Source organism: Onychostoma macrolepis, chromosome 11, assembly GCF_012432095.1.
Source record: "Onychostoma macrolepis isolate SWU-2019 chromosome 11, ASM1243209v1, whole genome shotgun sequence".
NCBI classification, from domain to species: domain Eukaryota; kingdom Metazoa; phylum Chordata; class Actinopteri; order Cypriniformes; family Cyprinidae; genus Onychostoma; species Onychostoma macrolepis.
The window spans coordinates 9946669-9972369 of NC_081165.1; the positions used below are offsets into that span (position 1 = coordinate 9946669).

General features: G+C 37.1%; 1 protein-coding gene across 1 annotated transcript in view; it reads right to left on the reverse strand.

Annotated features, from left to right (window-relative positions):
* cdk18 (cyclin dependent kinase 18) overlaps window positions 1-25448 on the reverse strand; it is a 74992-nt gene extending 49544 nt beyond the window's left edge. Inside the window, exon 1 of the mRNA XM_058790581.1 lies at window positions 24057-25448. The gene's annotated coding sequence lies outside the window, so the exon portion shown is untranslated. The remainder of the gene's footprint in view (window positions 1-24056) is intronic.
* Between the last annotated feature and the right edge of the window lie 253 nt (window positions 25449-25701).

The following is a 25701-nucleotide window of genomic DNA, read 5'->3' on the forward strand; positions in this document are numbered from 1 at the left end:
TTTTTTGCATAAAAGAAAAATCGATAATTTTGACCCATACAATGTATTTTTGGCTATTGCTGCAAATATACCCCAGCGATTTAAGACTGGTTTTGTGGTCCAGGGTCGCATATTTACTTTTTTAATATATGGCTATTAATTGAGGAAAATAAATGCTTTATCATTGACCAGCTAACCAGCAATTATTTTAACCTCATGTGTGCCAACAACTGATGTCTGAACGAGTCTTTGTGAATTCAAAGACTTTGTGATTCAAAGGTCAGAATATTAACATGATTTTTAAAAATCTCGATTTCTTACAGTTTCCTACTATTAATCACACACAGTGGAAATATTTTATTGATATTCTCTCCCGCTTCTATATTCACTCTGATTGAATCCAAAATCTCATCCAAGTGTAATTACGTCCTGAACTCCAGGGACCCTCCAAAGATGTGAGGGTGTCATAAGCAGATGTTAACCGAATCATCCGGAGAGGTGACCTTATATTCTCTGTCAAACTTCCTGTGGTGGCTGATTTTTCCATCTATAATGTATTCTAATTCTTATTCTGAAAGAGAGTTTCATCTCTCTAATGCTATTGCTGATAAAACTGAGTTTGCGTTTGTCTGACTTTACTAATGTGCTGCCAACTTACTGACTCCCAAAGATGCTTCATGTACTTCAACTAATTCACAGCCTTCTCGTCTCATTTGACCGACCCCGTCCATCAGCCACTGCCTCGCTGCCTTTTGCATTTGCTACGTGCCTCGGTTCCGCCGGGAATCGCGGTGACTCAAAATAGAGCCACCTATCCTCCGCCGTGATGCCATCTCCTCCAGACGCGTCTGAAGAAGCTGAAGGAATTCTCAGCGTGACTCATTCGGCGCTCTGTACTCACTACGCCCCGTGGGGACGCGGCTTCTCTTTGGCAGGGAATCTATTAATAAGGTGTTTTTTGGTTTGGTCTGTGGGCAGTGGCATATGGAGGCTGAGGGACTCTGTGTTCCTGGTGTGGGCCGCTCTCTGTTGATTTGAGATCACCCGAGACACCGCAGACCTCGGAGGGATTACAAGAGCTGCACATGCTAGTCACTGAAGAAGAAGTGGTGATGGAGAAGCTGCACATCTCATGTGTTCTAATGATCGTGCTTTAGCCAAACTGGTGTGGTTTAATAGCTAGTTGCAGATGCAGTGATAGTCTGTTACTGGCACTAGCTTGTTAGGTTAGTTGCTGCTTCATGTAAGCCAGTGTGATCTGCCGATTTGGTACACAAAGCCTCTTAGAGCAGTAAACAGCAGTGTGTTAAAGCTGGTTACCATCTCATAGTGCAGAAGCACTCAAGACAGCTGATGTGTGGTTTTCATGTTCATGTAATCATCTTTAACCGCATACATTAACGTTTCATCTAGATGTCAGATTATGATTGCTGGACTGAGCTCATAATCTGCTGGAGTAACAGTCAATCAGCTCTTTTGTTCTGTGGCTGAAGCTCTTAATGGCTGATATAGATGTGGGCTCAATAGCATAATCAGAATTAAAACACAATTAACATGATTGTACACATTTAGATTTTCACCAGACTGATTTCACTAAAGTCAGGCCAGCACTATAGAAAAGTGAGGTAAATGTTTCCAGAATCTCCAATTATAATCCATTGAAGTTTTTTGCTAATTTCATACACTTTATTTTATTTATTTATAATATATATCTATATATTTATAATATATATACAGTCATGGCCAAAAATATCGGCACCCTTGCAATTCTGTCAGAAAATGCAACCCTTCTCTCAGAAAGTTGTTGCAGTTGCAAATGTTTTGGTACTCGCATGTTTATTTTTTTTGTTTGCATTGGAACAACACAAAAAAAAAAAAAAGAGAAGAGAAGTCAAATCTGATACAATTCCACACAGAACCCAAGAAATGCACTGGACAAAATTATTGGCACCCTTAACTTAATATTTGGTAGCACCCACTTTGGAAAAAAATAACTGAAATCAGTCGCTTCCCGTAGCCCTGAATGAGTTTCTTACACCTCTCTACTGAAATTTTGGACCACTCTTATTTTGCAAACTGCTCCACAGGTGTTCTATGGGATTCAGATCTGGACTCTTTGCTGGCCATTTCAGAACTCTCCAGCGCTTTGTTTGTAACCAAGTGCTTTTTGAAGTGTGTTTCGGGTCATTGTCCTGTGTCTGCAGATCAGCTTTAATTTGTTTGGATGTTAATCGGGGTTCTTTATCCACCATAAAAACAAAAGAACAATCCTTTGTTGTAATTTTTCATTAATTTTTTCACAATTTTTTCTCTCAAATCCACAGACAACTCTTTACACTTCTTTCTTTTCTCCATGCTCAGTGTGACACACAAGAACAAAGGTTGAGTCAACTTTTGCCACAGGTGTGTCTAAATACAAATTACAGGAGCATCACATGCTTGAAAAGCAATAATTTCTTACAATTTCGACAAGGTGCCAATAATTTTGTCCAGTCCATTTTCGAGGTCTGTGTGAAATTTGATCAAGTTTGACTTTTCTTCTCTGTTTTTTTGTGTTGTTGCAGTGCAAACAAAAACAATAAGCAAGTGAATACCAAAACATTTGCAATTGGAGCAATTTTCTGAGAAGTGTTGCATTTTCTGACAGAATTTCAAGAGTGCCAATATTTTTGGCCATGACTGCGTGTGTGTGTGTGTATATATATATATGTATATGTATATATATGTATATGTATATATGTATATATATATATATGTATATATATATATATATATATATGTATATGTATATATGTATATATATGTATATATATATGTATGTATATATATATATATATATATATATGTATATATACAGGTGTATCTCAAAAAAATAGAATATCGTGAAAAAGTTGTTTTTTTTATTTTTTATTTTTTTTTGTAACTTATTTCAAAAAGTGAAACTTTCATAAATTCTAGATTCATTACATGTAAAGTAAAACATTTCAAAAGTTTTTTTTTGTCTTAATTTTGATGATTAGAGCTTACAGCTCATGAAAGTCAAAAATCCAGTATCTCAAAATATTAGAATATTTCCTAAGATCAATCAAAATAAGGATTTGCAAAACAGAAAAGTTCAAGTTCTTTAAAGTATGTTCATTTATGCACTCAATAGTTGGTCGGGGCTCCTTTAGCACAAACTCCAGCATCAGTGAAGTGTGGCATGGAAACGATCGGCCTGTGACGCTGCTGAGGCACTATTGAGCCTTCAGCTCGTCTGGATTGTTGGATCGACTGTTTCTCATCTTTCTCTTGAACATATCCCATATATTCCATATGGGGTTCAGGTCAGGCATGTTGGCTGGCCAATCAAGCACAAGAATATTATGGTCAGCAAACCAATTGGAAGTAGTTTTGGCAGTGTGGACAGGTGCTAAAGTCCTGCTGGAAAAGGACATCAGCATCTCCATAAAGCTTGTCAGCAGATGGAAGCATAAAGTGCTCCAAAATCTCCTGGTAGACGGCTGCATTGACTTTGGGCTTGATAAAACACAATGGACCAATCCCAGCAAATGTCACGGCACCCCAAATCATCACTGACTTCGGAAACCTCACACTGGACTTCAAGCAGCTTGGATTCTGTGCCTCTCCAGTCTTCCTCCAGACTCCAGACCTTGATTTCCAAATGAAGTGCAAAATTTACTTTTATCTGAAAAGAGGACTTTGGACCACTGAGCAACAGTCCAGCTCTTTTTCTCCTTAGCCCAGGTAAGATGCTTCTGACGTTGTTTCTGTTTCAGAAGTGGCTTGGTAGCCCTTTTCCTGAAGACGTCTGAGCGTGGTGACTCATGACTCTTGATTCTCAAGCCTGCAGTAATCCCTGTTGCTTGTGCACCTTTTCCTACCCAAATTCTTCCTTCCAGTCAACTTTGCATTTAATATGCTTTGATACAGCACTCTGTGAACTGTCACCCCTTTCAGGAATGGCCATCTGTGATTTACCCTCTTTGTGGAGGGTATCAGTGATTGTCTTCTGCACCATTGCCAAGACTCCCCCATTATTGTGGTTTCAAAGAACAAGAAATACCCAGAATTTATACTGTAGGCATGGTCATTTAATAGAAACTCAAATGTAAATATTCTAATATTTTGAGATACTGGATTTTTTACTTTCGTGAGCTGTAAGTTTTAATCATCAAAATTAAAACAAAAAAACTTTTGAAATGTTTTACATTACATGTAATTAATCTAGAATATATGAAAGTTTTACTTTTTGAAATAAGGTACAAAATATAATGAACTTTTTCATGATAGTCTAATTTTTTTAGATGCGCCTGTATATATTAGTCCTGTCAAACGATTAATCACATCCAAAATAAAAGTTTTTGTTTACATAATTTATGTTTGTATACTGTGTATATTTATTATGTACAGGTGCTGGTCATATAATTAGAATATCATCAAAAAGTTGATTTATTTCACTAATTCCATTCAAAAAGTGAAACTTGTATATTATATTAATTTATTACACACAGACTGATATATTTCAAATGTTTGTTTCTTTTAATTTTGATGATTATAACTGACAACTAAGGAAAATCCCAAATTCAGTATCTCAGAAAATTTGAATATTGTGAAAAGGTTCAATATTGAAGACACCTGGTGCCACACTCTAATCAGCTAATTAACTCAAAACACCTGCAAAGGCCTTTAAATGGTCTCTCAGTCTAGTTCTGTAGGCTACACAATCATGGGGAAGACTGCTGACTTGTCCAAAAGACGACCATTGACACGTTGCACAAGGAGGGCAAGACACAAAAGGTCATTGCAAAAGAGGCTGGCTGTTCACAGAGCTCTGTGTCCAAGCACATTAATAGAGAGGCGAAGGGAAGGAAAAGATGTGGTAGAAAAAATTGTACAAGCAATAGGGATAACCACACCCTGGAAAGGATTGTGAAACAAAAGCCATTCAAAAATGTGGGGGAGATTCACAAAGAGTGGACTGCAGCTAGAGTCAGTGCTTCAAGAACCACTACACACCGACGTATGGAAGACATGGGTTTCACCTGTCGCATTCCTTGTGTCAAGCCACTCTTGAACAACAGACAGCGTCAGAAGTGTCTCGCCTGGGCTAAAAACAAAAAGGACTGGACTGCTGCTGAGTGGTCCAAAGTTATGTTCTCTGATGAAAGTAAATTTAGCATTTCCTTTGGAAATCAGGGTCCCAGAGTCTGGAGGAAGAGAGGAGAGGCACACAATCCATGTTGCTTGAGGTCCAGTGTAAAGTTTCCACAGTCAGTGATGGTTTGGGGTGCCATGTCATCTGCTGGTGTTGGTCCACTGTGTTTTCTGAGGTCCAAGGTCAACGCAGCCGTATACCAGGAAGTTTTAGAGCACTTCATGCTTCCTGCTGCTGACCAACTTTATGGAGATGCAGATTTCATTTTCCAACAGGACTTGGCACCTGCACACAGTGCCAAAGCAACCAGTATCTGGTTTAAGGACCATGGTATCCCTGTTCTTAATTGGCCAGCAAACTCGCCTGACCTTAACCCCATAGAAAATCTATGGGGTACTGTGAAGAGGAAGATGCGATATGCCAGACCCAACAATGCAGAAGAGCTGAAGGCCACTATCAGAGCAAACTGGGCTCTCATAACACCTGAGCAGTGCCACAGACTGATCGACTCCATACCACGCCGCATTGCTGCAGTAATTCAGGCAAAAGGAGCCCCAACTAAGTATTGAGTGCTGTACATGCTCATACTTTTCATGTTCAGTTGGCCAAGATTTCTAAAAATCCTTTCTTTGTATTGGTCTTAAGTAATATTCTAATTTTCTGAGATACTGAATTTGGGATTCTCCTTAGTTGTCAGTTATAATCATCAAAATTAAAAGAAATAAACATTTGAAATATATCAGTCTGTGTGTAATGAATGAATATAATATACAAATTTCACTTTTGAATGGAATTAGTGAAATAAATCAACTTTTTGATCATATTCTAATTATAGGACCAGCACCTGTATTATGTGTGTGCGTGGCGCAGCTGACACAAAACAGCATACGCTGTTTACGTTCAGTAGATACTCTCCAAAATGGCGCTAGTGTGACGCAGAAGAGACAAATTGTTGAATAAAGTCATTATTTTTGTTTTCTTTGCATATGAAAAGTAATCGTAAAAAATTATGGTTGAACCCCTGATGTCACATAGATTATTTTACCGATCTCCTTGCTAGGTTTCTGGATGTTGATCGTGTTAATTATATTGCTGTTTATGGGAGGGTCAGAAAACTCTCGGAATGCCTTAAAAATATCTTAATTTGTGTTCCGAAGATGAACGGGTCTTACGGGTTTGGAACGACACGAGGGTGAGTAATTAATGACAGAATTTTCATTTTTGTGTGAACTATCCCTTTAAGAAGTGTTTCAACATTGCATCAATGATTGAGGAACATTTTCATTTGAATTATCACTCAGTAGGTTATTACTTTTAATTCACATTATTTCTTATTTACATGTTATGCAGGGATTCCCAAACTTTTTTGTCATCTAAACTTATTTCAACTAATATATTTACTTGAAGTTCCCCTGAGATTTAAAAATAAATATTTTAATAATTAAGTATCACATTTGAATATTCACCGTCCTCTGACGTTGGTTAATGGTCACATAACATGCAGGTAAATAAAATATATATATATATATTTTTTAGTGAGTGTTTTATTTTGATTCATGTTATTTTAAAACACATATATTTTTTAAATTTTATATTTTTATGATTTAATTAATTTCCTCTTCATTAAACTCTTGCCCTGCAGTTCCTTCACAAACCTTGCTTCATTTCTAAATGAATCAGCCATTTTGAATGAATAATTCAATGAATCACTCATTTAGATGGGACTTGCTGCCACCTACTGTCAGTTTTAGTGTCATATTTATTTATCCATGACAGGCCTCAACAAGCCAAAGCACTGCACAAAAACTATAACAAAAACTAAAATATTGTTTAATTATTGTTATCGGAAAAATAATAAAAAATTGAGAAATCGAGAAACATTTTTGTTAACATCGCACACCTAGTTTCATTATACTGTATATCATTTCGATTTTCTTCTCTTTACCTTTGTGTTAGTATTCAGCTTTAGATGCCTTATTAAAATCCATGGAGCAGGAGTAGTTTTCTCATAAAGTTTCTTGTTTTCTCTAATTATCAATTCTGCATGTGTATGTGACCTAAGGCCTCTGGTGAATGAAATTAGTAAACTCCATGGGCACCTTTTAGTATTATTAACTAATGTAGCATGAAATTCATTCATTATTATAATATAAGCTTCAAAAGGGCATGTTGTGCATACAGCCATGCACTCCTCATGGTGATATTTTTTCTGATCTGACCCTCGAGTTAAAATTATAATGACACACATATCATATTAGAATCTAACTCTGTCGTCTTTATAATCACATTGTTTGCCCTTCCTCTCCTTCCAGTTGTTCAGTTACTCAATACGTAATTTTCTCACTGTTGTGTCGATCTCTGCTTACATTCCCAGAATGAGTCGATAGGTAGCGGTGACTCTTAATTTAGCTCTGCACTATTAGCAAAGCAGAACACTGCAGTCTGATACGTATTGACCTCTGAATGAGTCTGTGGATGAACCAGTGAGGCACAGCTGTGCTGCCAAACCTCCACCAAAAAGCCCCTGCTGTCCTTGACTACCCCTCTCCATCTCCCGCCAGACGCTAAGATCAAAGATCGCATTAACATTGGTGAGACGTGCAAAGGCACTGAATGTTTAACCTCCCTTTCTGTGTGTGCTTGTTGTTTGCTACAAAAGGCTGATAAAAGTAGACTTTTCATTTCCTGAAGACAATTTGAGTGCAAACGTCACCACCATGTAGGAGTGTGCAATATTTAAAGTCTTATGATAATATTATAGTTGTTGTTCTAAGGATGTGCGAGCTAACATTATAGAATTTCACTGACTTTGCAAAATTGTTTTAGGCCTATAGGATATGATAGTTATATCATGCAAGCAAGAGTGCCATTTTTTTCAAATAGTAGAGTGCAAAAAAACAAACAAACTGTTAGCCTGTTATAACATAGTTAATGCCCCTATATTTCAAATTATGAAACAAAAAAATCCCTTTATGGACCTTCGTTCGATTATATGATAGAGAAGTAATCACACAAGAGTGTCAGTTTCGGTACTGGTGCGTGAGCACGATCGCTGGTGTTGTATTGATTTTATACAACAGTTTAACAAACAAGAAGTTAATATTGAGTGAGTTACATTTTAGACAAAATATTATCTGTTTTTCGATTATCTGTATCTCTGTAGTCGATCTGCTAATATCCGTCCTGTGCACTTAAATTGAGCACTCTCTTCTCGCTATCATTACAAGACACGGCCACTTACTGCTGATTGGCTACAATTGTGTTTTGGGACTCGGACTGACACTGTGGTCAAAAGTGTTTTTCACCTTTATTAACTTCATACAACAGTTCAAAAAACAAGGAGTTAATATTGAGTGAATTACGTTTTAAACATAACAATGCCTGTTTTTTCTGTTTCTGCGATCAAATAAAGTTGGATCAGAACATTTGTGCATCTCAGAGCAGCATTGCTCAATGAATACAGAGTCAATGATTCAATACTTCATTCATAAAGACAGCCACTTGCTTCGTTTCTAAATGCATCAGTAGTTTTGAACAAATCATTTGAATGAATGATTCAATGAATCACTCATTAAGGCGCTACCTACTGGTGGATTAAGTGTATTAAAAAAACCACTAAGTAAAATATTGTTTAATTATCTTCATCATAAAAACATTGAGATATCATTTTTCGTCAGTATCGCACACTCCTACCACTATGATGCCATAGTGTTGCTCTGTGGTTGCTGAGTCTTTTTTAAGGAATAGTTGAAGTTGTTCCAAACATCTTGCACACAAAAGGAGATATTTGAATGTTGATAACCAAACAGTTGTTCGTAGCCATTTACTTTCAGTGTACGGGAAAATGTACTATGAAAGCCAATGGCTACTGTCAACTGTTTGGTTTGTTTTGGTGACCATTGATAATATCAAAATTTTACCTTTTTTTTTGTTGTTGTTGCTGTTGTTGTTGTTGGATAAACTATCCTTTTAAGCCTCTGTGATATTCTGGTCTCTGATTTATTTATTTATTTTTTAGCCATCCGTCCGTCAAAGTTTAATATTGAGGCTTGAGCAGTAGTAATAAATTTCCCTTTATAAAATAGCAGACAAACAAGACACTTTGATTAGATCCACCTTCTCTCTCCTCTTTCACTCTTTCTTTCCAGAGCAGCTTAATTGCTCATTGCCAGGAATGCATTCCAAATCAGGATGCGCCCCATTTGTCTTCTTTACAGACTACAGATCTGGCTTTGCACGGACCAGAGAGCACACACTGGCACATTGTGTGCCTGGCCAAAAGGCAAATATCCATGCAGGTCTCATTCACGACCACGCATACAAAGCGAAAAGTGCAACCAGAACCCCTGCATGGCAAAACACACTGAAAAACAAACCCTAATTTCGTTTTCCACAGACTCCGTAGACTGGACACTCCGCGGGGTACGGCGGTTTTGATTGGGAACACGACTTCCCACATGAAAAGATGTGAGAAAATAATGAGAAGATTCTGATCTATCTGACAGAGTTTGGCTGCTCCGTTCTGGCTTGCCATCATCAAATGGCATCTGCTCTCATTCTCGTGCCAGATCAACTTGGCCCTCAGCTCTGAGCGGGAAAACCCATCATTTGGCAGCGGGACGCCCTTGATGGTGCAACAGTGATGTCTCAAGCTGCTTTCTCTACGGTTGCGTGTCAGAAGAAATCGCCCTTTCTGCGTTCGTCCAAACTAGAGCGAAAACATAAAGGCTTTTTTTTTTGACTCATCTGCCTATTAGATTCCCACTCATAGCCGCAAGTGACAGTCACATGGCGTTTGATTTCGGGTTTGACCCCTTTTTGTTTCCCCAAAGAATCGTCCAGCCGCAAGGTCATCATCATGTGGTTATTGTTCAAAGAATGGAGTTCAAAACTAGTTTTGAGTCTGGTTATTGAATGCGTTATGAAACTTTTCAAGCATTCGCACGCCCTGCAGAGATTGTTTGCGACATTAAAAATGATGGTTTTTCTCCCATCTGGCTTTGCTACTGCAATTACAGTACTGGCATTACTGCACAGATGTCTGTCCACCAAGTCCATTTATTGAACAATGAGAAAACAACATGACATTTGCCTCTGGCGAACACGGTTAAGCCCTCCAGCGGAGCGACGTCAGTGCATTGTGGAGGCTGAGTACTGAGGTACAGGGAGGGAAATCATTTCACCTACACTTTAATTGATGCTTAGGCACCCGTGGGTTTGGTTCATTCAATACTGCGGCCGATCAAATGCTAGTTTTTGTCCAGGGAGAGAGCATGCAGAGACGGCTACGAGGAGACCTTGGTGGTGCTGAATAGTGTTGTGATTTGATTGGAAGGTGAAAAAGGATATCCTTGTCTCATGCACAAAGAAATGACAGCTTGTTGCTTGTAATTGTACAGAGGAAATGTCACTGGTAATCAGCAGTAGCGCTGAAATTTTTCTCATTTTCAGCTTTTCGGGAAATACCAGGGTTTTGATTTGGAAAATTATATATATATATATATATGCATATTAGGATATTTCCTCAGGCTTCTTCCTCTGTGTCATTGTTATTATTGATTTTGGCGTGTTCACTGTAAGGCACTTTCTCACAAATGCGGAGAAACTTTGTTTCTATGCCAAAATTATTATAATTTTTTAATATACAATATTTATTTTGTGTTCATTTTGGTGGTTGTGTCTTACGTCTTACATTTTATCATAATATATATGCACCATATTGGTTATTGGGTAATATAAGTTTTTTAGTTTATTGATTTAATTCTTGGTTTAATTTAAATATATATTGGTTGATATAAAATATTTAAAGTTGCATGCTCATTTCTGACTTTTTTTTTTTTTTGCATTTTAGATTTACATTTAGATTTACCAATAGCTCTCACTAAAATTTAATCTGAAATTAAATAAACAATTTAGTAACAATAATAGTTTAATAATCAAAAGTTTAATTTAATAATCAATAAAAATAAACACTTTTATAAAGTATAATGCTATGATTCCTAAATTGACTTGTAATTTAACTTAATTTACTTTTACACAAAATAGCATTGAATTTTATATCAGGGATTTAATGGTTAACAGCTATAACATCACAATATTTAATAGCTTTTCTGATATCAGTAATCCCCCTTGTTTAATTAAATAACATTCACTGATGAATTGTGCACTATAAGAATTGGGGGGATCAATTCAAATAGAAAGAAAAACAATGTGATTCATGCATTTGAAATATTTGAAGATTTGATCTGCACTTATTGCAGCTTTTCTAGAAAACAACTCATCCAGAAACAGTTATCATATTTTGTACAAACCCTTGACTCTCTCAATATGTGTCTGTAAAATGATGACCTAGATCCTGTCAGACGCCCAGGGGATCGACTGAGTCATTCATCTGGAAGTGCACTCATGTAATGTCGTCTCAGGAGGAATAAAGGTGCTACTCCAGTAAGAGGAAAAAAACAGGAATCCAGTGTTCAATGTGTCCAGAGTCACTTGTATTGGCTTTTATTTTCCCAAACTTTTGAGATGATTTGCTGAGACATTGGTGTTAAAAATTGTAAAACCATTCAGGCCTGAAACTGTGGGGCTGTCTTTAAAGTTGATAATGAAAGGCAACAGATAATGACATGTTTTACCTCAACATTTGCCGGTATTCTGAGTAAAATGAGTAAAACCAATGAAAACGATAGCAGTTTGGAGCAGACGTGTAATTTAGCCATGCAGTTGCTTGAGTTAAATCAGTAAAAGGTGGAATGACTAACTAGGGGAAACACAGATTGCTCTCTTTCTCCTTATTGCTCTGTTTGAGTGCTAGTTTTGGGGAAGTCATGAGGACACAGTGGAAGTGGAATAAACAGGACCGGTTGGGGGTCTAGACGGATTAATGAGGAGAAGAGTCCCCTTCCACACACTGGTCAGAGCAATAAAGTGTGTTTTACTTTTGTTCTGCTATAGTAATGAATCATGATCTCTCACAGAGCTGTGGATAGTGTCTGTTTATTAAAAAAAAAACAAAAAAAACAATAATGTCTCAGTCTCCGTGGCTTCATGGGTAGAAATATGAGTGTGGAAATGGCCAGAGGAGAATTTGATTGTCCACAGGTGACTCCTTCATAGCTCAGGGTACATCATTTTCTCAGATAAGGATCCTTGTAACAGTTCTTTCTCCTAAAATTAACATAGACATGAACGATTCAATAGCTGATGTACATTAAGAGTACATTCAACTACAGAATGAATGTGGATAGCAGATCGGATTTAGTCTTAGAAGAACTTGAATTAACATATTGAGTTTAGATTGCAGACCTATCAAATCTGAGATAATTAAGATATTATTGAGATAAGTTTAATACAAATGAGATTATTGTTGACAGAGTACTAAAGCAATAAACAAAAGTAATTTATTTATATTTGAGAAATTTTAGTTTCCATATTGTCTCGTTTAATTTTATTTTATTTTACCTTAGAAGAATTTAAGAAGTTTTTGCTTTCATATTGAACCTCCGAATTTTTTATTATTATTGAAGGAATCAAGCTTTGATATTGTACCTCCCATTTATTTCACTTTATTTTCATTCATTTAGTTTTATTATTTTTGGAAGGAATCAAGCTTTGATATCGAACCTCCTGTTTTTTGTTTATTTATTTTATTTATTTTTTTGTTTGTTTTGTTGTTTTTTTTTATTGAAGGAATCACACTTTGATATTAAACCTCTTGTTTTGTTTTGATTTTATTTTGTTTTGTTTTATTAAAAAAAGTACTTTCATATTGAACATCCTTCTTTGAGGGATTTTAGAAGTTTTTGCTATCATAATGAACCTATTTTATTATTATTATTATTATATTTTTTGGAAGGAACTGATCTTTGATTTTTTTATTTTATTTAAAAAGTGTTTTCTTTCATATTTAACATCCTATTTTATTTTTGAAGAATTTGAGAAATATTTGCTTTTATGTTGAACCATTTTATTTTTATTTATTTTATGAAGAATTAGATGAGATTGATTTGCTTTCATACCATGTCTGTTGTTGCTGTATAGGAAAATCAAGTGAGATACTGAAAAGATGTCATTTGTGATTAGTCTTTCCCATGGGTGATTCCAAAGATAATTTTCTCATCTGTGCATCATATTCGGTACATTTACAACTGATGCATTTGTCGCCAGGTTCAGTCTAATCTAATGTATTAAATTAGCCTACCTGTCCATCAGAAGCTTCATGTCCATCATCTAAAGATGGTTTGCCTGTGCAATAATGCTTTAATGGCTACATTAGGAGGTAACCCAGATTTTCATTTATGACTCAAACCCAAACCACATAAAGACAGGCCAAGCTCAGTCCTGCGGTCAGATGAGTTTACGCCTCAGTGACAGGAGCGCTCGTTCAGATGCATGCTTCAGTGCCGTTTTACAACTCACAATATGCCAGCACAGCGTTGCCCTTGTTTTTCAGAATGGCACCGCTACAAGCAGTTACACTGGATTCCTCCTGGAAAACATCCTTCCCGCCAAAGCCTGTTCTTTTAGGAAGGCAAAAATAAAAGAGAAACACTCTGACTTATCTGTTTAACTGTTGAGTTGTCAGTTCACAGTGCTACAGAATGTGAATAAAATATTTATGCATTTGTGGAGAAAAATTGAAATCTCAACTTGCTATGGACAGGAAAGTTTTATATTCATCAATTTGTGATTTTATGACATTGATTTGGTGAGGAGATGTGTCAGGATTGGACCTGTTTAGTCATGTGTTTCAGTTCCTGTTTTGCCTTATTTGGTCTTCTTCCTGTCTTTGTTTAGTTTGATTATTAGTTGGTTCCCCGCACCTGTCTGTCCCTCGTTATCCTGTCTTTATAAGCCCCAGTCTGTTCAGTTTGTGTTTGTTCGGGTCTACTAGTTATGTTTGTGTGTTTCCTGCCGTTTCCTTGTGGATGTACCCTGTGTTCTGTGGATTAAAGACTATTGATTATACTCCACGTTTCCCTCGTGTTCCTCCCAGCACAGTCCGTGACAGAAGACCCGACCAAAACAGTAACCTCCGTGTGTCTACCCTCCGTTTTGTTTTCCGTTTTCACCCAGTGTCTTTTTTTCCCGTTATGTTCCCTGAATGGATCCCTTCACCCTCCCGGAATTCCTCCTCCTGCTGGAGCAGGGGGACAGATCTCTCGAGGACCCCCTGCACCGTGGCTGAGGGTGAGCGGAGTATGGCGCGGCGACTGTGCCACACCAAGAAAGAGAAGAGGGCTCCCTTTCCAGAGTTAAGCCCAGAGAAGGCTCCCGTTCCTGAGTTAAGCCCAGAGAAGGCTCCCGTTCCTGAGTTCAGGCCTGAAAGCCCGCAGGCTCACAAATACACGCCCTCCCACCCGCTCCTGCCTCCTCCTCCGCTGTCGTCTGGCAGCCCCGCTGCTCGCCCTCAGCCAACCAGCTATGTGGTGCGAGCTCCACGGGACTGCCATCCTCCAGCGTCACCGTGGTCGGAGTATCCCTTGACTCCGCCTCTAAGCTCCAGACTCCGCCTCGGCCCGTTGACCCGTCGGCTCCACCATGGCTCCTAGCTCCCTCCTCTCCACCGTGGCCCATCTGTCCATTGGCTCCGCCGGGCTCCCTCGTCCCTCCGGCTCTACCTTGGTCTGTTGTCAACCATCCTGCGCCTCGGGACTCCACTCCTCTGGCTGTGCCTCTTCCCTCCGGCTCTGTCAGGCTCCTCCCATCCCTTCGGCAATTTTTTTTTTTTCCAGATTGAACTTATGAATATATATAGTTTAAAAAAATTAACTGAAATAGTGTTAATATACTAAAATCCTTTTCATAACTTTATAATGCTCTGACAAACAGCTTAAAAACATAAAATATTGCATATTTCTGACAGTGTATACTTGTATTGTAAGGTTGAATTTAAGGGAGAACTTTGCTTTTGAACAACCACTTATGTTGAGAGATTCTATTATTTGACAACTAAAATTAATTTGGTTCCTAAATGTTTCATTTTGGGCACCAGTGACTATCTAGTCATTTTATTATTTGGAGCCAGTGGTTGATTGAATGCACTGTAACTGACTTCGTACAGCGGCCCGTCCGGCCCTGGCGGTTGCGAAATTGAGACGTCCCCCTCAAGACGGATGGCGATACCTCACACGCGTATCGCCCCGATACAATATTCCTGCCTGTCAAGCTGAAAATCGTACGACTAAACTAAGACAAATGGGTTCCATGGACACGAAGACAGCTTAATATTCGGCAGAGCTGAAAATGACATGACAGGAAGGGCCATTTGTCATTGCCTTTGGCTTCACGGCATGTGTGGACATAGATAAAGATGCATATTACTTTGATGGCCACATTAGACTGGAAAGGAGCAAGCTGTGAATGATGCATTAGTAATGTTGTTAGTGCTGGTGTCATGTAATTTTCCTTCATTTGCTCGTATGCTCTTCATTACATGAGTAAACAGTTGACGTGACTCCAAAATGCACATAAATCTGGGGGAGGGAGTGATTATATATTTTTAGAAAGCCTACCAGCAGTAAATGCCTGCCGTTCCCCGTCCCATTTAGACGAAGCAATAAAGACGACCTTTTGTTTTCACTGTACGTGTCGCTATGACCAGCGCCAGAGATGTCTTGTTTGACTACAAGAAGCTCTTTCTTTAGTTATGTAGATGCACAAAGCAAAAAAAAATGTTCAGGCGTCAAGCTAAAACAATGGCTCTAGTGTTTGTCTAAAAAAGCTATAACAAAACACAACCGCCAACTATCAGCTAAATGTGTTTAAAAGTTGTGCTAGTGATCGTACAGCTGGCTCACAATTACGTGAAAAGAAACTAAGCCTGGTGAGAAGGATCAATCTGTGATTTTTATCGAGACTACATGGTCATTTTGTTGCTCTTTAGATGTGTTGGGTTTGTTCCCTCCTGCTGTGACGATTGCTAGCAGGCTCTAGCTGTTATCAAAATCTTTAGCGACCTGTAAAAACAGCATTTTACTTTTGTTCGATATGAAGTCAAAATGTTGCCCTTTTAATGAGTAAAACTGGATTAGCTTGAAATGTTGGGCAACGTTCTTGTGAAGACCTTCCTTTATTTACTGCAAACAGCAGGCTAGCTATTGTAAACATTACTGGGAACGAGCCCGGATGAGGCACACATGAACGTTAGTGCTTTTGCTAAGCTGTCTCTCTCTTACTACTGATTTAACCTGTGCATTTTTGATTGCTTTATGTTCAGTGGTTGCTCTTTCATAGCTCAGGAGACTTAATAGGGTTTTGGGTAATTGTTTTGTGCATCTGCGTTTCTCCTCGGATGTCTTTTTATGGTAATACTTTGATCTTTTTTAAAGGCTAAAGCTATAAACTATAATATATGAAAAATATATGTGATAACTTATAGATAACTTATTTTGAATGTTTGAGTTTATATTGAGATAACTGACTTGATTTCTGAGATGTGTGATGACGTGTATTATTTTTATATTATATTGTATACATTTTTTGGATTAAGATTTGGATAGAAGATTTTAAAGAGAGTTTACATTGAGGTCATTGATTTAATTTCAGACTTCTGAAACTGGGAGATGTGTGATTACAATATTATATTATATTTGTGGATTAAGATGACTGTGTTTTGGAAAAATTTAATAGGTTAATTAGATTTTTGTTATTGAGACATCACACACTTCTAAAACTATAGGAGACATGTGATTATTGTATAATATATTTTATTATTAATATATTAATGAAAAAATATATAATATTATATTTTATTAGAATATATTAATTAAAATATATATAATATTATAATAACATACTCCTATTTTATATTATTATATTTTATTATACTATATTATATTTATTATATACATTTTTTGGATTAAGGAAATTTTGCATTGCAAAAATTTGATGAGATATGTTTGAGTTTATGATCAATGCCTTTCGACTTCTGAAACGATTAGAGACATGCAAATGCTGTATATTATACAAGTTATATACTCTATATTTATTTGTCCATGACAGGCTTAATAGCTCAAAAACACACTTTGCAAACAAACAAACAAATAAATGAATAAATTATTGACTTTTTTGCCAATATCACACACCCCTGAAATTCCCTAGCATCGTCTTTGGAACCCAACCCAACCCAAAAACAAACAAAAAAAAAACCTAGTTTTTCTAGTTTTCTTGTTAATTATATTGTTGTTTGTATGGTTAATTTTAACGTCGTCTCACGTAGCCAGACCTTCAGACTGACGGCAGAAGGTTTGGGAACCTTGGCTGCTTTGAATGGCCAAGGCCCGCCCAAGAGGCCATATGACTGACAGGTAAAGCAACCAATCATGTTTCGTTTTGTGCCGCGTCATGCTTAGGGGCGTGAATTTGTTCCCACAGTAACTATGCCGCAAACTTCACATATTTTATATACTTTTGAAAACCCAGCTTGTAATTGATACTGATAAGCGATCATTGTCACAGCTTTCTTCCTCCATGAGGGGGTTTGTTTTCAGGTGGAACGTTAAAGAACGCGACACACATCTCCTGGAAATCCTGCAGAATTCAACCAATCAGATGACAAGAATTTTCGAACTCCTGAAGTGTTTCCAATTTTGAGTGTGATATGCATCAGATGTTCAGCCAACGGTTCGTGGGCATGACGTCTGAGGCTGAGATTAATATTAGCATAATTGTTAGCAAACTAAACAAAACAAAGGTAATTCAGTCTGCACGAGGGGATATTTTCTCCGATCTGTCCCTCAACCTAAAATGAGTTTGACACCCCTTTCTCAAATTTGTGATTTTTCTTTTCTATATGACTACAACTAAAAAAAATGAGTATGTCATTTCTGGACAGAGTCTGTATAAGCAACAGCACAGACAATAAAGCTATATAGCTAAATGACTAGCCAACTGTAAAATAGTTTTCTGTGCAGGATTTAACACGTCGGTGTGTGCTTCGTCGAAGGAACCGGTCCCATGCTGGTTTGCTAGAGGCTGCACAGAAGTTATGACCCATAAATGGCCCCAATGAGCGATGATTTATAGAAATAAAAGTGTGTTGACAGACTAACCACCTCAGAGCTGCTGGGTGACTAGCTCTGTTTGCACTGTGGGTGGCACATCCTCACCCTGATATTCACTGAGATAAGACTGATCTGAGAACAAGTTTGTTTTTCTTTAAAATGCCAAAATGAAAGGATTGAACAGAGGAAGTTGGCCGTAAATGACCACAAATAGACACATGCAACACATGGGGGACTTTACAGTGACTAACTTGTAGTGTTTGTGTATTATTATAGGTTTTATGTGTCAGCCCTCCATGATATGAGTCATCCCACAATCCAGGGGTCACTTTAAATAACTTGACTTGCCTTCAGATGCAAAGAAATTGGGTCATAATTGAAATCATATATGACATGTAAAGCCTTGTCAAAACTACAGGTTCTAAGATGTGGGATATGATCAAGTTCCATGAAAGCTGAAGCCAAATCTTGATTAACAATTTGTCTAAGCTAGGCTAAACCTTTGTGACTAGCTGTTCACCATGTGTCAAACACTGAGCAAACTAGATGAATGCGTTTTTGTGAGTGCTGCTTAACGCTCTTAATGCTAAGCTGTTCGGAGTAGTTGTAATTGCAAGGCTGTTCTGAGTGTTTCTATGCTGTTGCTAGGCTGTTCAGAGTGTTTTTTGTGTTGCTATGCAGTTGCTAGGCTGTTAAGAGTGTATTTGTGTTGCTATACAGCTAATCTGAGTGTTTTTGTGTTGCTATGCAGTTACTAGGCTGTTCAGTGTTGTTTGTGTTGCTATGCTGCTAGGCTGTTCTGAGTGTTTTTTGTGTTGCTATGCAGTTGCTAGACTGTTCTGAGTGTTGTTTGTGTTGCTATACAGTTTCTAGACTTTTCTGAGTGTTTTTATTGTGTTGCTAAGTGGTTGATGTGCTTTTCTGAGTGATTTTATTGTTGCCATGCAGTTGCTAGGCTGTTCTGAGTGTTTTTTTTTGTGTGTTGCTATGCAGTGGCTATGCTGTTCTGAGTGTTTTGTGTTGCTGTGCAGTTGCTATGCTGTTCTGAGTGTTTTTTTTGTGTTGCTATGCAGCTGCTAGGCTGTTCTGAGTGTTTTTTGTGTTACTATGCAGTTGCTAGGCTGTTCTGAGTGTTTTTTGTGTTACTATGCAGTTGCTAGGCTGTTCTGAAAGTTGTTTTGTGTTGCTGTGCTGTTTTAAGTTTTTGTGTTGCTATGCAGTTGCTATGCTGTTCTGAGTGGTTTTTTTGTGTTGCTATGTTGCTGCTAGGCTGTTCTGAGTATTTTTTTGTGTGTTGCTAGGCTGTTGATAGACTGTTTGAAGTGGTTTTTAGTCCGTTGCCAAGCAGTTGTTAGGATATTTTAAATGGTTCTAGGCTTTTGTGAGTGTTTTGTGTGTATGTTTCTACACCGCTTCTTCAGTTTTGATGTTTATTGTGTTGCTGTGCAGTTTCTAGGGTATTCTTCCTGGTTTGAGTGCATTAAGTACATCTTTTTGTCTTTTTTGTTATTGTAAAATAAAGGTATTAAGGTGTTTTGGGTGGTTTTTAGTGTGTTGCTAGACAGTTGTGGGGGTAGTTAGATGGTTTTTTTTTTTTTTTTTGCAATGTTTGACTTGGCAAATGCCATTAATGCTATAAGTCTATTTATTAGATCATTTCTTTTATTTGAAGAACGGTTGCATTTCTCTTCAACAATAGCAGCTCTGACAATCTACAGACAGACATGTTAAGCTTATGTATATATGCATATATAGCCAGAGATAAAATACACAGCACACAATAAATGATGTTTGCCCATAGTAATTAAAATACACTGAACGCACAACCTTTGTCTCTCTGTGCCATATGCCGTGTAATAAAGAACTGTTAAATTATGAGGGTCTAATTATTTGTCTAGTTAGCAGGCCATTAATCTCCTGTAATCACTCACAGATTTATAGTGATGTCATCAGCGCTCTGAAACCACGCTCGATCAATAAGCACTCAGTCATATAAGTTATTTCTAGTAAATCAATAAGTGCCCTATAGAGACTTTAAACAGCAAAATTAGTCTGTGCAGATCAATAGTGTATCTCTCTTTTTCTCTCACTCTTTCTCTCAGTGACTATTCAGTGTGCAAGTTATAAAGAGGGAGAGGGTTGAAACTCCCAAATGAAGGCAAAACAGAAGGTTTTGTGTATTTTGACTGTTTTCAATCTGCAGCTGTTAAGATCAGTCAATTTTTTAGCATTTTATCATTTTTATATATTTTTAAATAATATTTACAAGTATAGTATCAAAATGATCACTGATTATCTAGTTGTGCTTGGTGCACCAAAATACAACAAACTTAAAATTAAAAACTCCACCCTGAAAGTCGTTATATAATTTGCACATGGCCTGTATTACTACAATAGAGCATGTGTCTCTCTGTGAATGTAATTAGCTGAATGTTAATTACTCATTTCAATTGCACGTGATTTTGAGTACTTAAGCTTACATATCAACATGCAATTTGCTGATTAGGGCATACAAGGGCTGGGTGGTGTGAGGATATGTACCACATGGTATTCAGAGTTTAGATGCTTATGTTTGGTCTTTGAGCAAAATTGCACCTTACCATATTAATGCAGAAATGTATATGTGCTCACAAGCACTATTTGTGCAACAGTATTTAACAATGGCTCCTTCAATCAGAAACAGAGCAATACATTTTTAAAAACTTGTTTAATGTTGATACTTTTACTAAATTCTTATATAAAGTGATTTATTTATATATATATATATATATATATATATATATATATATATATATATATATATATATATATATATATATATATATATATATATATAAAATAATTAATAAATGTTATATATATATATATATATATATATATATATATATATATGTATGTATATATATATATATAGATAGATAGATAGATATTTTTATATAGATATAATTTACATTCCAAATAAAAAAAAAAGTAAAATTAAAATAATTCATGACAATCAGCAATGTGATATTTGTAAAACATTTAAATTATTTTATGATTTAATCATTATATATTTAGAAAATCATATTTAAGATTTAAAAATGTATATTTAGCATTTAAAATGATCATATAGTAAATAAAATGTATATACTTGTTTATTATTATTATTAAATAATGTTTAAAATATAATACTTAAAATATGAATTAATTAAATCAGAGAATGATTAAAATACTTTATAAATAACACATAGTTGATAACACATAGCTATTATTATTTATTTATTATAGTTTTTTTTGTTTTATTTGGAACTTGATGGAACTTTAATATAAGACGTATATCATTTCTTAACTATTAATTAACTTTTTTTCATGCAAAAATATCTACGTTGTAATTAAATACCGTAGTATAAATTGACTCATACTGTGATTTAAGATTTTGGTCTTTCCTCCCATCCCTGTTGAAAACTCGTGAACGTTTCACACATAAGTTGCGTAAGTTCATTGACAACATCCAGCATTTTGTTTTGAGCGATAAATCCGTCGGTGGTATGAATGCCACTGAGAAGCGCTCGCTAGCGGTGTGAACAGAGGTTATTCATTCTCCAGTGAGGCGAGAGATAGCAAGAGGGCAGATGGTGAAGAGGTTGAACAGAGAGCTGCGCCGCCCCGGGCCTGTACCCTGGTGTCCATGTTGGGTCGACCTCATTCTCATCTTCCTGTCACCATTAAAGCACAGCAGCTCTTTTGACTAACAAGAACCATGCACAATACAGGGCGGCGTTTGTGCATATTCATTCTCCCCATGTGTTATTTCTATCTAGACAGGGAATTTTGTGTCATTTCCATTTCAAAGCCGGAGAAGAAAGGCAAAGAGCACTTCTTTATAATCACAGGGCTCTGAAATTGTATCCCAGCTTGAATACAAACAACGGGGAAATTCTTGAAGGAGCTTTTGTTGTCTCTCGATACTTTGCTCCCTTACACGGAGCCATTAACATCACCGGATCCAAGCACATGATATATGATATGTTTTGCTTAGGACATTTTTGTGCGTCACTGCAGCCGTCACTATATGCCAGGCACCATTTATCTCAAACGAGCAATAAAACCTCTGATTTGATGCAGCTCTCCTAGGCCCAATCACGCAATTATCTTCAATCGCCTTCTAGAAGTATGGCTTCACAGCCGAGGAAGGAAATTAACTTGAGTTAGAAGACCAACAAACCTCAATTGCTCCTCCTGAATACACAATTTAGCTTTGAGAGGAAATGCTGGCTGTCTAGGCTGAGGTGATAATATCTGTCATATTCACATCCTAAGGAACTCATAAACTTACATAATGCCGTTGTCTTCGCCACATCTCAGGGTTGTCCTCATATTCTCTCTGTCTATTAAATGAAGGTTATCTTCCAGATGTGGAATAAAGTTTGTGGAGCAAATTACGAGGAGACTGACTGGTCAGCATGAGTAACTGATAAAAAATAACCGTTTCTATTATTGCTTCCACTGGTTTTCCAATTATAGCAAGGAACACACACACATAAAGAGCTCTTTATGTCTCAATTGTTTTGTTTTAAATGAAATAGAGACTTCTGCTATTGTTTTTTTTCTCCGTTGCACTCATGTGACCATTGAGTTGTGCTCAAACTGTGCTCGAATTTGCCAAGTTACTATCAATATTTCTAACACTTCAGTATAGGGACCAATTCTCACTATTAACTAGTTGCTTATTAGCATGCCTGTTATTAACATACTGGCTGTTTATAAGTACTTATACAGCATGACCATATTCTACATCCCTAATCATACTCAATACCTAAACGTACCTTATTAACTGTTCATAAGCAGCTAATCAGGAGTTTATTGAGGCAAAAGTCATAATTAATGGTTTGTTGATGGCAAGAATTGGACCTTATAAAAAGTGACTCAAATGTTTCTCATTCAGTTCTACACAGACCTATATAACGTTGTGCTCTTATACATCAAAAATCATTATATTTCTGAATTTAATTTCTCCACAAGCATTTAAGAGATAGAGTTGCTACTTAATGCATTTACTGTGGATTTCTCATGAGCAACATGTAGCCAGTCCCAAAGTTGTTTTAACATTTTTTTTAAAAGTAACCTTCCCTCAAGCAAACATAAAGATGATTTGCATCTTTCCACATGCCCTCACTGGATCATCTTCATGATCACATGAGCTTTTCAAAACCTTCTGAAAAGTTGCGCAAGTTGCTTGTGAATTCATGCTTTCTCTGTTGACCCTTTCAAACAGCACAACTTTTACTCGCTCGTTCTGTGGGAAACCATCACATGCTGTTGCTTTCAAGATCCAGAAACCAAAACAATTATTATGCAGACAACTTTTCACTCTTGCAAAGAGCCCAAAACGCCTTTGATAGACCTTTGTTTTTAAGAGTGCGGCCACAGCCAGTGGGCTGTTTGACTTCAAGATGCATGATTCGTTTATTTATAGTTCCTTTCTGCACTAACGAGCCACTGCCAGCCGCCTAGTGTGCCTTCACACTGGTCCTGCTTCACACTAATGTTATTGACCTACTCTATTTGTGCGTTCGAGTGGTGTGCCTACTGTCAGATAGGCTGCAATAAGCAGGCGTGTTGTGTAAACATTGCAATGTGTCACTTTAAAGGACGCTCTCCGCAAACTTATAGTCCCGGCCGTGAATCATGTGTGCATCAAAGCCCACGCCGCTGAACACGCGTGACCCCAAAGCCGCATATATTGCGTCAGCACGCGTCAGCGTGTGGGTTTAGAAAGATGAGCGAAACCTGAATGGAAAGAGCCTTCCACTGCTACATGTAGATGTACACAGTTTCAGCTTCTAAATAACGACACGGTCAACATCATCTCAAGCATGTCATAAAGTCAGTTCACAACAGTTCATGTCACAACACAGACACGGTTGCATACTCACAGGAGTGGCTGGAGTCTGCAGGAGGCAAACAGTAGACCGTCTCTACTCTACTCTTCCTTCAGTGTGAAAGGGAGGAGAAAGAGGAGGAGGAGGGCGGCCTCCAGGTCTGGAGGCAGTCAGCGCACCGCCAGACAGATAATCCAAAACTGGAGGTGTCTTATTTAGTCTGCAGCACGCATTGCACGCGTGCATGCAGTAGAGAGAGGCACAGCCGTTTGTCTTGCGTCCTATCTGTGCTCCCTCCTACTTCTGCTCATGAGAGAGCATTCTGACAGGAGGAGATGCGGGAAAACATAACAGAAAATAAATAAAAAAATAAACACATACAGGAAGCAAATGTGTCTCTCTGAAGGATTTTATAATCATGCTGGGTCTCCACCCCCACTTGGCTGTCTCTCCTCCCCTATTGTTATAGCAACGGCCAATCAGAGCGCTTCATCACACAAGCCCTCTCTGCCTGCCGAGAGACTGTGATTCTTTCACACCGGAGCTTGTTCAATATGGCTGTGGACCAATGGTGTGTGTGTTGTGGATGCTGTTAATTAGCTGATCTGTCTAGTGGAAGGTTAAACTGTGTTTCGCTGTACTAAGCTGTCAAACCTTTTTGGGTTTTTTTTTCTGCTTTGTGGTTTACCATCTTCACACGACTTCTAAGAGAGATATCAAACACGTCTGCGTAGACTAATTAGGGAACAGCTTTGAGAAAGTGCAGGTTTTCAATGGCTAGTCAGTTGTTGGTTTGGTTTAATGAAGAAATGCACTGTTAAAAGACTTCATTAGAGGTTATTATGTACTGATAAGTGTTCTTAATGAGTGTTGTTGTCTTGTTTTACGGTTGAATTTTCTAAAAACTCTCTAAAATGAGATCATTTACTTGAAGCAACGCTGTATAATGACATGCTGTTATATTAGGATACATTTTATCTTGAATATATTTACTGCACTTACAGATTTTTTGACTTCTTGTTTATACTTTAAAAAAGTAAAAAACTCTGACAGTACTGCACAAAAACACTAGTGTTAAAGATACATTCTCTGAAAACAAGTCGCTATATCTTAAACAGTGTTGCTTTTTTTAAGGAATTTTTGATATTTTACTTAGAAAAACAAATCCAAAATCACTTAAAACTCATTAAGAACTCAGTGTATGAATTTCTTTCATGTGAGAAACACAGAACGAGACATTTTGCTGAATGTCCAAGCTGCTCTTTTCCATACAATAAAAATGAACAGGAAAGGACTCGGTCAAGCCCAAAAAAAAAAAAAAGAGGCTTGGGTTGTGTGAGGAACAGACTGAAATTGAAGTCATTGTTAATTCATTATTGAATATATTTCCCTCCCCCTTAGTCTCAAATATGGCATTTTAGAATGTTTCATACCAGTGTTGTTTTAGCATTAAAGGCCTATTTATTAATTTTTAAAATTGACTTTTTAGTTTATATATTATTCTGTTTTTGTTTATATACACAAAGTATATAAATACGAATGTAAACAAAATAAGTGTTTATATATATATATATATATATATATATATATATATATATATATATATATATAAAATATCTCAGAGGTCGATTAACTACAAATTGTCCGTCATTTACAGAATTTGTTTTATCAGTGACGGAAAAATCTGAAGGAATTACAC